This window comes from Thamnophis elegans, chromosome 2, assembly GCF_009769535.1.
Source record: "Thamnophis elegans isolate rThaEle1 chromosome 2, rThaEle1.pri, whole genome shotgun sequence".
Classification (NCBI taxonomy): Eukaryota; Metazoa; Chordata; class Lepidosauria; order Squamata; family Colubridae; genus Thamnophis; species Thamnophis elegans.
Window position 1 is genome coordinate 104,390,515 of NC_045542.1, and position 11,215 is coordinate 104,401,729.

The 11,215-nt window shown below is 44.0% G+C and overlaps 1 protein-coding gene across 3 annotated transcripts in view; it reads right to left on the reverse strand.

Annotated features, from left to right (window-relative positions):
• PCBP4 (poly(rC) binding protein 4) overlaps positions 1–10,279 on the reverse strand; it is a 52,647-nt gene extending 42,368 nt beyond the window's left edge. For all 3 annotated transcript variants that reach the window (XM_032212408.1, XM_032212407.1, XM_032212406.1), the window contains exon 1: positions 10,126–10,279. The gene's annotated coding sequence lies outside the window, so the exon portion shown is untranslated. The remainder of the gene's footprint in view (positions 1–10,125) is intronic.
• Positions 10,280–11,215: the final 936 nt, after the last annotated feature.

Below are 11,215 nucleotides of genomic sequence, written 5' to 3' on the forward strand. Positions count from 1 at the left end.
AATAGGAGGGATGCGGGAGACCCCTTGCAGGGTAGGGCTGAGGATTATGCTCAATTCTTGGCGGACAAAGTAGCTCGGTTTCGATCGGACTTGGACTCCACCGCAGTAGATCCAGCTGAGACACAGGAGGATCACTTGCCACACCAGCTCTGGGTTGAGTTCCAGGACGTTGCCTCTGGGGATGTGGACAGGACCATTCGAGCTGTAAGTGCCTCCACTTGTATTCTGGACCCGTGTCCCTCCTGGCTGGTTGCCAACAGCAGGGAGGTGACACATGGCTGGATCCAGGCGGTTGTCACCGCCTCCCTTCGGGAGGGGCACTTCCCCGCCGTACTTAAAACGGCGGTGGTGAGACCCCTCCTGAAGAAACCATCGTTAGATCCAGCCATTTTAAACAACTTTCGTCCTGTCTCCAACCTTCCCTTTATCGGGAAGGTTGTTGAGAAGGTGGTGGCCTTTCAGCTCCAACGGGCCTTGGAGGAAGCTAGCTATCTTGACCCCTTCCAGTCCGGCTTCAGACCTGGTTACAGCACAGAAACCGCTTTGGTCGCATTGACCGATGATCTCTGGAGGGCCAGAGATGGAGGCTATGCGTCCATCCTGGTTCTCCTTGACCTCTCAGTGGCTTTCGATACCATCGACCATGGTATCCTTCTGCGACGACTGCGGGAGGTGGGAGTGGGAGGCACTGTTTTGCGGTGGTTCTCCTCCTACCTCTCGGACAGGTCGCAGTCGGTGTTGGTCGGGGGGCAGAGATCGTCCCTGAGGCCCCTAACGTGTGGGGTGCCACAGGGTTCGGTCTTATCCCCCCTACTATTTAACATATACATGAAACCGCTGGGCGAGATCATTCGGAGGCACGGGATAAAATACCACCAATATGCGGACGATACGCAATTGTATCTGTCCGCCCCGTGCCAACTCAATGAAGCGGTGGACGTGATGAACCGGGGTCTGGAGGCCGTTAAGAACTGGATGAGTGCTAACAAACTGGTACTCAACCCGGACAAGACCGAGTGGCTGTTGTGCTCCCCCCCCAATAATTTGGCTAATATACCAACGCTTAGGCTGGGGGGTCAAATTTTATACCCCTCAGATAGGGTCCGCAACTTAGGAGTCCTCCTGGACCCACAGCTGACTTTTGATCACCAGCTGTCAGCTGTGACCAGGGGGGCATTTGCCCAGGTTCGCCTGGTCCGCCAGTTGCGGCCCTACCTAGACCGGGGGGCTCTCACAACAGTCACTCGAGCCCTTGTGATCTCTAGACTGGAATACTGCAATGGGCTCTACATGGGGTTGCCCTTGAAGTGCATCCGGCGACTGCAGCTAGTCCAGAATGCAGCCGCGCGAGTGATAGTGGGCGCACCGCGGTTCGCCCACGTTACACCTGTCCTCCGCGAGCTGCACTGGCTACCTGTTGGTCTCCGGGTGCGCTTCAGGGTACTGATGACCACCTTTAAAGCACTCCATGGTAGTGGATCTGAGTACTTGAGAGACCGCCTTCTGCCGATTACTTCCCTAAATCGACCAATTAGATCGCACAGACTGGGCCTCCTCCGAATCCCATCTGCCAGTCAATGCCGACTGGCGACCACACGGAGGAGAGCCTTTTCTGTTGCTGCTCCGACCCTGTGGAACGAGCTCCCCATGGAGATCCGTACCCTCACCACTATCCAGACCTTCCGCGCAGCCCTCAAGATCTGGCTCTCCCAGCAGGCCTGGGGATAGGCTTCCAATTCACCCGCCCGAGTGTTTGATTGTTGAATGAAAGTTGTGTTTTACTATCTTTTCTTTGTTCACATATTGTTTTGTTTTTGACCTTGCACCCCCCCCCCCCTGTGGTTGTAAGCCGCCCTGAGTCCCCTCAGGGAAAAGGGCGGCATATAAATCCCAATAAACCTAAACCTAAACCTAAACATTAGGGAACAAATACATTGACAAGAAAATAGGAGCAGAAATAAGAGAGCTTAACTTTGTAAACAGAGTTTATTTTGACTAAAGAACGTTGAACTTTCACATGTAAATGTACTATCATTTGTTACTAAAGTATAATGTTACATTTCAAGCTGCTTCATATTTCTTATCCATGGGGTGCTACATCTAGATTGTCTGATCACACACAATGACATGCCATTTGCATGGTTCAACATAGCAAAATAATTTTCCTGAGCAAGTAATCAATATAACTCCATACATGTGATTGAAACACAACCTCATTAAGCATTTAATCTCATTTATATCCTGATTCTTTGGTGACCATGGAGACTGGCTTAGTTCAGAAGTTTCAGTGATAACGTCAATGCTATAAGGGTCAATTTAGATCCTAGACGTTTGTTCGCACAATCCAAGTAGTTATTTTTACCATGACAATGGATCTTGTGATTTAAAAAAACAAAGACTGCTCAGTGGATTACATAGGCATTTTACTGTCACTGTTACATTTCTGGCATAAAGTTACAGAAATGAAATTCCGAGGAACAAACATGTGACTTGTTCACAGAAAGCAGAAAACTACAAAATGCAGCTTTAGCTCTGTTCCCAGCTGAATAAAATTTCAAAAATAAAGGACAAGTGTAAAGTAAACAGCTACTCAGTTATGTGGAATGATAATGAACAAGCAGACATTTTAAAAACAAGAAAGAAAAAGGGATACATAACAACTTGAAACCAGAGGGGTATCAGAAATGTTAAATGTTGAGTTGAATTCACTCATGATCTTATCACTTTGTCAAAGAACTAGGGTATTCTTGCGGTTATAGTAGCAATAGCAGTAGACTTATATACCGCTTCATAGGCCTTTCAGGCCTCTCTAAGCGGTTTACAGAGAGTCAGCATATTGCCCCCAACAATCTGGGTCCTCATTTTACCCACCTCGGAAGGATGGAAGGCTGAGTCAACCCTGAGCCGGTGAGATTTGAACCGCTGACCTGCTGATCTAGCAGTAGCCTGCAGTGCTGCATTTAACCACTGCGCCACCTTGGCTCAAACATAGTCCCAAACATATAGTTCTTACTGATTTGGGATTAACTCAATGGAACTGGTTTTTGAACATACATGCTTAGACTGCATCAAACATGATCGATCTTAATGCACATTTTCATAATGTCATACTTTGGATGGATTTGGTGATAGGAAGAAATGTCAACCCCCACTTCTAGAAACTGAGGCAAAAGTAAGCCTGTCTGATAGGAAATCTCCTGCTGTGGCTATTGTTGATTTCACAGATGACAGGGAAAACAAAGATGCCACAGACAGTATAAGCAACCAGCAGCTTGAAAAGACAGCAGATGGTAAGAATGGCAATATTTGCCAACGGAACGTATCATCAGCACTCACATCTTATTAGTGACTGATCCATTGACAGCACTTTGGCTCCCAGGTCTTAGGCCAGCTCTCAAAACCCTCAGATTACCAGCAGAGGAGAAAACTGAATTTTAACCAGCTGCAGCCAGAAACAGTTTAGGTGGTGGACTGTCAAAGTGCTTTGGAACATGTTAATTATTGAGCCAGAAGTCTCAAAATATTAACTTTTCTTGCTTTCTCTAGGAGGCCTAATCAAGTAAATTTTCTTAATTTGCAAGGTAGGCACCAGTGCATTAGTGACCTATGTAAAAACACATTAATTTCTAGATGACTCATAAGAAACAAACATCTAATAATAGGTAAGCTTAAAGTTTCTTCAAGTTCAACTCAACTCCTGGTGACTTCATGGACATAACCACATAGTTCTCCTGACAATAATCCAGAAGTGGTTGGCCCACTGCCTTCTTTCAGGGTGATTTTTCAATTTTCCCAGGGCTCTGGAATTCTCCGGGGCCTCTCTACCAAGTACTAATCATACCAAATCCTTCCTTCCTTCAGCACAGACAAGATTAGCCAGGGGCTATTACTGGACAAGAATAGAGATGTGATTTTTTTTTTTTTTGAGATAGGACTTGTCTGTCTCATAGATTAATGTTTATGTTAAGGCTTTCTAAAAATGCAAGGGTTCAATCACTATTCTTCTAATGTATCCCAAATATTTGTTGAGATCAGCAACATGAAATTATGTAGGGTGAAGTCAACTAAGAAAAAAACACCACCAGAGCAACCCAACATGAAAAGCCAAGATCAAACATTACCCAATGGTCAGGATATAAAGTGAAGGTTTACTGAAAATTTAGTAGTCACAAAGGCTCATTAATTATTAGTCAATATTAATATGGATCATTGAAAAATATGAAAACAGGAGTTCAAGTGCTAAAAAGTGAATCACAATCTAATGGTTATATAAATTGATAAAGGGATTTGTTTTAATTTGGACATTTGATTCTTTGAATTGTTTGAGTCAATTGATTTATGGGGAGAGGAATTTGGGGTTTTATCTTCCTCATAATCCAAGCTACATATTTTACTTATTCAGTACTTGTCCTGAATAAAACTGTAACCTTAGTCCAGGTATTAGAATCCACACCCATGTAGAAAAATCATGGAAAAATGAAAGTTGTCTTAATTAATTTCATTCTCTTGCATCTATTTATTGTGCAAATAGAATAGCTTTGGTATTTTCCTTTCTTGTAAAAAACAAACTTTTTTTCTATTAGCCAGGATTACAATATTTCCCTAGCTACAGTCTAATTTGTGAATATATATTTTTCATTATATGTAGTTCTTAAATAATAAAACATTATTTGATGAAATTATTTCACATGTGGGCAAAAAAATCTTAAATTCTTACCAGAATATCTGTGACATTCCAACTGAAAATCAACAGGGTGGAAATAAGAATTCACTGCTCCACGTTAGAGGTGTTTTTTTGTTAAACCCTAAATTTCTTTTTATTGGGGGGGTGTCTTTGAAATAAGGTGTCAGGAAAACTTTAAATTTAGTTGTTCCTGAGCCTATCTCTCCCCTCGTGTTCTCGCCTAATCTTAGAAAAAGTCAATCTTTGGCAGATAGGAGAGAAAGTCGAATGTCAAATTGTTGCCCTAAAAAAAAGTATCACAGATTCAATGAATCTTACACTAGACTCTTGTCCTTGAGCTACAAAGCTGCCACCTACATAGTTTTAAGTTAAACTTACTAGTTTACAACTGTACAAAGAAAAGGCTCAAAAGCTTAGCCCATTTTCCAGCAACTGGCTTGCAAAGGACTTTGCCAATCCAAAAAGATCTCCTGGCTGATGCAGGGGGTACTTTGAGACAATGGAGCACCTGAATAATTTTGGCATTTGGCCTCAAATGGCAATATCTATCTATCTATCTATCTATCTATCTATCTATCTATCTATCTATCCATCCATCCATCCATCCATCCATCCATCCATCCATCCATCCATCCATCCATCTCTGGGATAAGCTAACACTGCTATATTAGGGGGCCCTTTGGCTGAATGGCACTTTGCAGTTCTATCCACAAACCCTATTCTGAATGGCATCAAATGCAACTGATATCAAGCTCTTCTAAGATAAATCATTATACCTGACTCACTTATTAGCTTTTCACATCTACTTTTATAAGAAATACTCTGAGCTACGGGAACAGGCCTGTGCATTGGACCGTATGCAGCAATTGTATATGGCAATAATAATATTTCTGGGATACATTACTATACTTGAAGTGCTCAGTACACTTTAAATGTCATATACAAATGCTCCTTATTATTATGTATACCATATTATTCACACCCCAATATATATGCATTCAATAAATATTACTTCATCTTTACATTCCCATAGGACTCCCAGGCCATTTTTAATTTCATACAAGCTTTTGTAGCATTTGGTAGAGGCTCCTGGCAATATTCCCATCCTTTTCCAAGACTGATGAGATTCGTTTTATAGTTTTTGTGCTGGGTATATAATTTGCAGATACAGAATTTCAGGGTGAATAGATCTGCCACCTTTTGTTCTAAAAATAAATTAGACCTAAGGCATCATCTCTTCCAGTAGAAAGAAAGAAAGAAAGAAAGAAAGAAAGAAAGAAAGAAAGAAAGAAAGAAGGAAGGAAGGAAGGAAGGAAGGTAGGTAGGTAGGTAGGTAGGTAGGTAGGTAGGTAGGTAGGTAGGTAGGTAGGTATGGGAAAAAGTTCTACCATGCTTGTACCACTTAGAAATTTCCTTTAAAAGAAATCACTCTAACAACAAATTTATAACATTAAGGCAGACACTAGTGGACATTCAGACTCCACAAAGTAGATTCAGAACTGAAGAAACTTGGGCCCAGGCCTAGTAAAACCCACAGGCAGTATTCAAGGCCTACCTCAGTCTGGTCTGAAATACTATAGGCAAATCTAACATTACCCGTAAACATTCACATAAGAAAAGCTTTGAAATAAAACTGTTATTTTAAAAAAAAAAAACCTCCCTCCGAAAGTGCATATTGACAAATTATAAATGTTTGCTTTAGACATTATTGAAGCTAAAAGTATCAATCAAACAACACCTACAGTCTTTGGAGTTCCCCAATATATGGGAACGGATGCTGGAAAAAGAAAAAGATGCTTCCTTAACAATCTGATATCTGAGAAATGGCTTCACTTTGCATTGTGGTGAAGAGGGCTCTGCATCATTTCTCATTCCTGACCTTGATTATCTGCAATTTGATTTATTGTCTCATCTGTTCCCCTCAGAAAACTCAATTCCTCCCTGTTGCATGACATCATCAGTGTTGTCCTTCTTTAGCTCATCCTGCTACTTCTTTAGAGCGTTCTTTACTAACCGTAAAAACCTTTGGAAGGTATAGAAGTGAAATCGATGTGTAATAGTCGGTCTAGCTTCATCATAATAAAACCAACATTAACTTTGCTAAAAGTTAATGTGGATTTTGTTATGATGAAGGTCGACTAACAATTTCTCACATCCAATCATTCCCAACTGGTTTTTTTTAAAGAGTGAGTGCCTTTAATTCTTTCTACTGTATAAAGAATCAAATATGAATATGTCTACTGGAAAATATTCAGAAGAGGACACTTTAAAAGCAGTACCTCACCAGTTTGAAATTGGTATTAGCAGAACTTATTTTTATCACTGATGACAATAGAGGGATATGCTGCGATGGTGAGACAGGATCTTTGGGCTTGATTCTAAACACACCTAAAGCAATTAAAAATGATAAATCCTTGTCCTTATGGGTAGTGGTTTTACTTTATCTTCCTAATAATGGCTATAACACTGACACTTTCCTGAAATGGTCATATCACTGATTGTATCCTGGCTTTTTACAAAGCCACTCTTAAGTAAGAACTCTTTTTCCATTTCCTACCAATGCAGCTGGAGAGCACAAAGAATAACATAGTTTTAATAAGCTGCCAATGGAAGCTTGCTTATGTGGGCAGCTTTCTCATTAATCTTCCCCCACTCACCCCCAGCTTTCACATGAGAGGGATCTCTTACTGGGGCACACAAGAACAATTCCTGGTGTGTTTCCTGAATAGTGAAGAGGAGGAGAGGAGAAGTCCTTGGAAAAATGACCTCATTGCTGCTTTGAATATTGATGTGCAGTTCCCAAACTGCATGGACAGGGAAGGGTGGAGGATGTGTGGATCTTAGCAAGACAAAGAGGCAAATGTTTGAGGAGAAAAGGGGAACTGGGATAATGTAATCAAGGCTGTAAAAGCACCAGAGGAGGATGAAAAATCCACTAGAACAGGGCTTTTACTGTAGAGGATGCCCTGCAGAATTCATGAACAGAAGGCCTTATGGATGAGTTAGCTGGTCACATGAAATAGATTATTATCAGAAGAGTGGAGGGAGGAGGAGGAGGAGGCACCCCTTAAGATACAAGGTTCTTTCCTTACTTAATGAGGTCAAGGGCTGTTTTTTAAAAAAAGCCAAAATTAGTTAGACAAAATTCTATAAAAGGTACAGGCCAGAATTGCGGGTCACCCTCCACTGTTTCTTTGCTCAGCAGGTGGAAGCAAAGATCTGTGACCCTTTTTTAGGGCAAGGGTTAAGGGTTCTCTTATGCCTTGCGGATATTCCAGGAATCCATTTCATGTACTTAAACTCCTGATCGTGCGCTCAAAATGGGCTCCGGCCCAGACTTTTTTTTTGGGGGGGGGGGGTAGTGTGGCTCTTGACATACTGCATAAAAGGCTGGTGCGGCCCTTTAACTGCAGATCCCTAACTTGGGAGAAAAATTCTGGATGGGAGTAAAATCCAACCTTTGTTCTTGGCGCTCGCAGGATCACATTTGTATTACTTTCTTTTTTTCAACATGAAGTAAAACATGTAAAAATTACTTACACAGACACACACTTCTGCCATTTAGGAGAAAATGACATTTCAGTAAGCAAAAGCTCACTTTAACCGAATTTCTTAAAAAAAAAAAAAAGCTTTTCCAGCCTTTCCTAAAGAGAATTGATGTATTTGATTGTAAAAACATCTGCTTGGAATTAAGGCTTTTTAGGAACTTTTTTTTTAAAGTAAATATGTTAAGGACCTCATATCAGAGCCTGTCTGATATGGCCAGACAGCTTTGGGGAGACAAATCTATTCCCACCGAATGCCCTAGAGTGGTCATGTGACACAATGGGCCACTTTGTATGGTGATAGATCATTGGTGGCCCTCTCCAGCATGGCTGAGAATTGTGGGAGTTGCATACTTAATATATTAGGAGCACACCAGGTGGAAAGAATGTCACCTGCTAGTAAAAAGAGTTTCTAGGCAAAAAAATAAAGTACTGTGTACCCTTCTTGGCATCATCGTTAACACAAGGCTGGCTGAAACAAAGTTCCCCTCCCTTGACCAAGCCAGTACAATCTTCATCATTATTTATGGTTATCATAATTGGTGCCCCCCCATTTCTCTTAATAACGACGATGAGAAATGACTGGGAAGAGGGCTAGCATTCTGTAGTGGAGGGGAACAAAAGGATGTGTACAGAATAAATACAATCTGCTGCCAAAGTGCAGGGGGGGCAGGTGCTGGAAACAGAGGCTGTGTGACAAATGGAATGAGCCGGGTAGAGATTCATCACCCAAGCTGTCCCCAAGGGCCTCACCACAATAGCAATCTGAGCACAGAAATAGGCCATGCCAGTTCTAGGCTCAGGACAAGGAGGATGAACAGGGTACAAATATAGGAATTGGGGGGGCTAGTGGCGGCGCAAGCAGGTGTAAGCAACGACAAGCAATGGAAAACGGCACAGCCCTGAAGTTAGTTGAAAGGTGCTAACAACTCATCTGTGCCAGTAGACAATTTAAGAAGTTGGCCATTGAGAGAAAGGAGGAACCACGCAGATAAAGTGGGACAGGAAGCTAATGAAATCAAAAGAGCTCGGGGGGGGGGGGCTGAAGGTTCTGACCCAGAAAAGCCTGCGTTTGAGGGGATCCTCCAGGAGAAAAAGAGCAGGTGCTGATCGTCAGCCGAGAGCAGAGTGGCACAAGAAGGATTAAAACATCCCCGAGCGGCACCGAGGCTTCGTACATAGACCAGAGCTGGGAACTGCCGAATTTCGGCCAGGGATCATAGTCCTTTCTTGGACTCCGACCGCCTCAATTAACTCAACACTTCCCCCACTTCCTCTGAGAACGTGAGAAGTACGTGCGACCGGTCGCACCTGCCAAAGTTCTGCAAAGACGCAGCGCCAAACGAGGCCGCCGGAGTTACTCCTTAGAGGGTTTGTTTTTTTGGGGGGGGGCGGGCGACCTTCCCAGGCATCGGATTCTGAAACGCGCTGTGGATCCGTACCCCGCAAGGACCGAAGAGCTAACAGCGCGGGGTGGGATGGCGCGCCGCGGTCTGCGTGCGCGCGGAGAAAACCGGGCACCGACAACTAGTCCACCCACTCCCAGTTGCCGCAACACCGGACCCCATCCTGACCGTTCCCTGAAAGAAAAGCTTCCAACTCCGGTCCAAAACTGGCGTGGAAACACGGGGCTTAGGCAGATGGGAGGCCAAACTTTTTTCCCCCCTTCCCTTCCCTAGAATTCCCGCCGGACGAGACGAGCCGCGCCGCCTTCCCGGGGGCCGCGCGTTTTGCATGCGGCAGCAGGGAGCGAGCGACTCCTGCGGCTGCTAAAGTTGCTTTGGAGCCGATGGTGTGCCTGGGGGTGCGCGTGCTGCTCCGGGCTCGCTCCCCCAAGACGCCCGGTTCTTTTAAGCATCCCCAACTCCGACGCAGTTACTTCTCTCTCCCTCTTACCTTTGGAGTATCTCCAGAAAGGTCCTTTGTGCCTCCTAGTCCCACATTGTTACCCGAAGAAGCGTCTGTAACAACTGGGAGTGACATCAGCCTGGAACAATGAAATCAAGCGCTTGACAGGCGAGGGAGGCGCAGGCCAAAGCCTCGGGACTATTTTGCCTCCCCTCCGCCCCCAGCGATCTCGCCCAGCCTCCCTCCGTCCCTCCCTTGCTCGCTGGCTCCCTCCAGGATCCAATTACAGTGGATAAAGGAGATACTAAAGGAACAATGCACACTGGGTAAGACCATCTGCCAAGGACAGAGACATTATACACCCCCCCTTCTCTCCCCCCCCCCGCTTGCAATGCAGATTGCCCTTCCTCTGTTGTAGTTTGAATTCTTTTCCTGGAAACTGGTGAGCGAGCGGGCATCTCTTGCCTGCTTTGCAGCCAGCGGGAGCAGGAGGTTCGCGGAAGGCTGGCCCTCCTCGCGCCTACAATACTTGGTCTTCGCACTTTCGCTGGTTTTCCCCTCAATTTGTTTATACGAAACCAGATGGGTTTGGTTGCTTGCTGTCTGTCAAAACAGAACGCGTGTCATTCTGCAATAAAGAGTTGGAGGGAGAGGAGTTGAAGCTAGTTCCCTGGTGGTAGCAGAATCGCTGTGCGGTGACCGCGTCTTTGTGGTGATTTGTGCATACCGTGCAATTATACCCGCAGGAAAAGTGAGTCAGATTATCCTAAGGCAAAATAGGCTGAATCCTTTAAATGTGTGAGTTTTGGATTTATTATGATGTCCTTAGCATTCAATGCATTTTTCTACCATTAAATGCATTATATGCATTTTTTAACCAGATCAAGAACTCTCTCCACTTAATATATCTCTGGGTTGTGTCTCCTGATTTCCACCACATTGCTAAACTGGTACTCCTCCCACCTCCACAATGTGGTTGGATTTATGAAGTCCCAGACATATTTGTGGGGAATTATTGTGATTAAATCCAAAACTAGATGGGTGGGTAAGGCATTAAGTTGAGGAGAGGTTGCTGAATTAAGTCCTGTATACCTTTCAAGGAGCCAGAACTTTATTCATTTTACATTTGGAGAGAGGC